Below are 5,561 nucleotides of genomic sequence, written 5' to 3'. Positions count from 1 at the left end.
TATTTGACTGTATTTCTTAATGGAAGTACTTAGTGGTTAGGAGTTTTTTCAAGACACAAACAGGAGTGAAATCTGGATTCTTCTATTTTTTCTCTGAATGACTTTAGCTAGTTATCTAACCTCTGTAAGCCTTAATTTTTTCCTATGTAAAATGGTGATGATAATAATAGTACTTACTATTATAGAGATTAGTGAGAAACTCTATTTAGAACATAAGTGCTAAGGCATTTCCACTGAATCTTATTAGCAAAGATCAAAAAGTTTAAAAATACATTTGTTGGTAAGAGTCTGGTGGAGATAGGTACTCTCATACATTGCTTGGGAGAGTGTAAATTAGTGTAGCCATTACATAAGACAGTTTGGCAATACTTACCAAAAATTAAAGCCCACATACTTTATTTTTTAATTGTATGTATGTATATTTGAGACAGGATCTCACTCTGTTGCCCACGGTGCAGTGCAGAGGCGTGGCTCACCCAAACCTCGACCTCCTGGGCTAAAGTGATCCTCCCATCTCGACCTCCCAAGTAGCTGGGACTACAGGCATGCACCACCATGCCCGGCTAATTTTTGTATTTTATGTAGAGATGGAATTTCGCCATGTTGTCCAGGCTGGTCTTGAACTCCTAGGTTCACGAGATCTGCCCACCTGAGACTCCCAAAGTGCTGGGATTATAGGCATGAGCCACTGTGCCTGGCTCACATACATACTTTACCACCAGCAATTCCTCTTGCTAGAATTTTTCAAACAGATGTACTTGTAAATGAGTGAATTGATACCTATATGTGGATATTTATTGTAATACTGTTATGGTAGGAAAAGTATGGAAACAACTAAAATCTCCATCTATAAGGGGCTGCTTTGATGGATTTATGCAATCAAATACAGGTTGAAAATCCCTTATCCAAAATTCTTAGGAACAGACATGTTTCAGATTTTGGATATTTTTGGATTTTGGAATATTTGCATATACATGATGAGATATCTTGGGACTCAAGTCTAAACACAAAATTCATTTATATTTCATGTATACTTTATACACATAGCCCGAAGGTAATTTTATACAATATTTTTAACAATTTTGTGCATGAAACAAAGTTTTGACTTCAACCTGTCACATGAGGCCAGGTATGGAATTTTCCACTGTGGCATGTGAGCCCTCAAAAAGTTTTGGATTTAGGGAGCATTTCAGATTTCAGATTTTTGGATTAGAGATAGGCAATGCTATGGTTTGGAAGTTTGTTCCACTAAACCCCATGTTGACATGTGATTCCCGATGTCAGAGGTGGAGCCTAATGCAAGGTGTTTGGGCCTTGGCAGTGGATCCCTCATGAATGGATGAATCCCCTCCCACCTCCCAGGGGAGAGGAGTGAATCAATTTTCACTCTATTAGTTCCCACAAGAGCTGGTTGTTAAAAAGAGCCTGGCACCTCCTCTTTCTCTCTTGATCTCTGCACACACCAGCTCCCCTTCACATTCTTCTAGGAGTGCAAGCAGCCCATGGCCCTTACCAGATGCAGAATCACAATCATGAACTTTTTCAGACATCACAATCATGAGCCAAATAAACCCTTTTTTCTTTATAAATTACCCAGTCTCGAGGCACAGTGGCTCATTCTTTAATCCCAGCATTTTGGGGGGCTGAGGCAGGTGGATCGCTTGAGCCCAAGAGTTCAAGATGAGCCTGGGTAACAAAATGAGACCCTGTCTCCACAAAAAAAAAAAAAAAAAAAAAAAAGGCTGGTGTGATGGTACACGCCTGTGGTCCCAGCTACAAGGGAGGCTGAGGCAGGAGGATTGCTTGATTCTGGAAGGTAGAGGCTGCAGTGAGCCATGATCATGCCGCTGCACTCCAGCTTGAGTGATAAAGTGAGACCTTGTCTAAAAAAATTAAAAAATTAAAAATAAATAAATAAATAAATAAAATAAATTACCCAGCCTCAGGTTTTTCTCTATAACAACACTAAATGACTAAGACACTCAACCTGAACCATGCCAGAAAAAAGAATGAGGAAACATTTATGTTACGACATGGGGTATTGCCAAGATATAGTGTTAACTAGAAGAAGGAAAGTATAAAACAGTGCAAAAATGAGTGGCAAGTAGATGATACATGTACATATTTGCTGTATAATCACAGAAAATGGTAGCACTAAATTTCTCTAAAGCTTGAATTTGGGTAGTTGAGTGGCCAAGAAAATTTTCACTATGTATTCCTTTTCATCTTTTGATTGTACTTTGTGAATGTGTAGCTTTTTAAAAAATAAAATGGGCTGGGCACAGTGGCTCATGCTACTTTGAGAGGCCGAGGTAGGAGGATCACTTGAGTCCAGGAGTTCAAGATCAGCCTCAGCAACAAGATGAGACCTCCATCTCTGCAAAAAATTAAAATTTTAGCGAGGCATTGGGGAACAGGCCTGTAGCCCCAGCTATTCAAGAGGCTGAGGCAGGAGCATTACGTGAGCCCAGGAGGTCCAGGGTGCACTTCAGCCTGGGTGACAAAGTGAGACCCTACCTCTAAAAAATAAGTAAATAAATAAATAAATAAAATAAAATAAAACATATATAAAATATATGGAACACTCATGACACAGGATAAGCATGCAATAAATGTCAACACTTATTTAAAATGTTCACTTAATGATAAGGATTATCTTCCACTAAAATGAAGATATCCAGAGACTAAAAAAAAAAATACCTGTTTAAAAATGGAAATACTAGGCCAGATGCGGTGGCTCACACCTGTAACCCTAGCACTTTGGGAGGCCGAAGGAGGAGGATCACATGAGCCTAGGAGTTTGAGGCTGCAGTGAGTTATGGTTCCACCATTGCACTCCAGCCTGAGTGACAGAGACCCTGTCTCAAAAAATATTATGATATATAAGTACTTTTAAACAATTGGTCTTAGTTTTAAGTTATAAGGGCATTTTTTGGGGGGACACGTGAAGTCCTACAATCTGGTCCTTTATCATTTACATCTCTAATAAAGGTATTAAAATATCCGTAATTTAAAAAAATCTACTTATATGCAAAGAATATGACTAGAAGGAAAAGTTTTCATATACAAATGAAAATTTCTCATGATTTAGTCTTTGAGCCATTGGAGGTTTGGTAGATAATAGATGTCATTTAAACTTCTCTCAAACATTACCAGATTTTGAAAAACGAATAAAAATATTGAACATATTTTAGATAGATTTATTTATATATAGTTGTGTTTTGTTTATAGTCCTGAGCTTTGAGCAAATCTGGATAAATTGAGAAAAAATGAAAAATGGATAAATTGTTTCCATTTGTGTTTTCTTTCTTTCTTTTCTTTTTATATTTTCTTTTTTTTTTTTGAGATGGAGTTTCACTCTGTTGCCTAGGCTGGAGTGCAGTGGTGCGATCTTGGCTCACTGCAACCTCCACCTCCCAGGTTCAAGTGATTTTCCTGCCTCAGGCTCCTGAGTAGCTGTCACTACAGGCATGCACCACCATGCCCGGCTAATTTTTGTATTTTCAGTAGAGACGGGGTTTCAACATGTTGGCCAGGCTGGTCTCGGACTCCTGACCTCAAGTGATCTGCTCACCTCAGCCTCCCAATGTGCTGGTACTACAGCCAAGAGCCACCGCACCTGGCTCTTCCTCCCTCCCTCTTTTCTTTTTTTTTCTCTTTCTCCTTTCCTTTCCTCTCCTCTCCTTTCCTCTCCTCTCTCCTTTCCTCTCCTTTCTTCTTTTCCTTTCTGTCTCCCTCCTTCCCTCCCTCCCTTCCTCCCTCCCTTCCTCCCTCCCTTCCTCCCTCCCTTCCTCCCTCCCTTCCTCCCTCCCTTCCTCCCTCCCTTCCTCCCTCCCTCTTTTCTTTCTCCCCTCCCCTCCCCTCTCCTCTCCTCTCCTTCCAACAGATCTCACTATGTTGTCCACGCTGGAGTGAGTGGCTACTCACAGGTGCCATTATAGCACACTGCAGCCTTGAACTCCTGGCCTCAAGTAGTCCCACCTCAGCCTCCTGAATAGCTGGAACTACAGTTGCACACCACATGCCTCACTTCTTTTTCCATTTGACTTATATGTATTTAGGCCATCAGGCTGTTCTGCCTTTTTTTTCAATAAGCTACACATGTAGGTTTCTCACTTTTATTAAATATTCCGTTATTGACATTCTATTTTGTTCTCTCTTACACTTGGTAATAACAGCTTCACATATTTTATCGGTTTTTAATTTCTTAGACATAAACATTGATATGGTTTGGCTATGTCGCCAACCAAATCTCATCTTGAATTGTAGTTTCCATAATCCCCACGTCATGAAGAGAAGTGAATCATGGAAGTGGTTTCTCCAATCCTGTTCTCGTGATAGTGAGTTAGTTCTCACAAGATCTGGTGGTTTTATAAGGGGCTTGCTTCCCCCTTAGCTGGGCATTCATACTTCTCCTTGCTGCCACCATGTGAAGAAGGATGTGTTTGTTTTCCCTTCCGCCATAATTATAAGTTTCCTGAGCCCTCCCCAACCATCCTGAACTGAACTGTGAGTCAATTAAACCTCTTTCCCCCCTTTTTTTTTTGGAGATGGAGTCTCACTCTGTTGCCCAGGCTGGGTTCAGTGTCACAGTCATAGGTCACTATAGCCTTCAGCTGTTGGGCTCAAGCAATTCTCCCACCTCAACCTCCCATGTAGCTGGGACTACAAGCATCCACCACCACACCTGGCTAACTTTTGTATTTTTAGTAGAGATGGGGTTTTACCATGTTGGTCAGGCTGGTCTTGAACTCCTGGTCTCAACTGACCCACCCACCTCGGCCCCGCAAAGTGCTGAGATTACAGGCGTGAGCTACCATGCCTGGCCAAACCTCTTTCCTTTATAACTTACCCAGTCTTGCCAGGCACACTGGCTCATGCCTGTAATCTCAGCACTTTGGGAGGCCAAGGCAGGTGGATCACCTGAGGTCAGGAGTTCAAGACCAGCCTGGCCAACATGGTGAAACTCCATCTCTACTAAAAATACAAAAATTAGCTGGATGTGGTGGTGTGCACCTGTGATTTCAGCTACTTGGGAGGCTGAGGCAGGAGAATCGCTTGAACCTGGAGGGCGGAAGTTGCAGTGAGCCAAGATGGCACCACTGCACTCCAGCCTGGTGACAGAGAGAGACCTTGTCTCCAAAAAAAAAAAAGTTACCCAGTCTCAGGGATGTCTTTATTAGCACCGTGAGAATGGACTAATATAAAGTTTTTAGGCCTTGTTACATATATGTTAGCATATGTCCCTCTAGACTCTAATCTTGTAGCCTAGTATTTTCCAACATTTAAGAACACTTAGATCAAATAGCACATCTCCTATGAAATTGTTAGAAACCTGCAAAGTTGGATAGCCCAATTTTTCTCCCATTATTGTTAATGCAACCTCCATTTTACAACACATTTTATAATGCTCTGTCTCTTTCAGTAAACAGTGAACTCCTCAAAAGCAACAGCACTATTTTTCACTATTATAACTACCTGCACAGCCCAACATGTATTAGGTACTCAATAGTATCTGCAGAATAAAGACTAATTTTTCCCAGTAGATATGTTACATCTTA

Source organism: Macaca fascicularis, chromosome 5, assembly GCF_037993035.2.
Source record: "Macaca fascicularis isolate 582-1 chromosome 5, T2T-MFA8v1.1".
In the NCBI taxonomy this organism is placed as follows: domain Eukaryota; kingdom Metazoa; phylum Chordata; class Mammalia; order Primates; family Cercopithecidae; genus Macaca; species Macaca fascicularis.
This window is presented reverse-complemented; position numbering follows the sequence as displayed.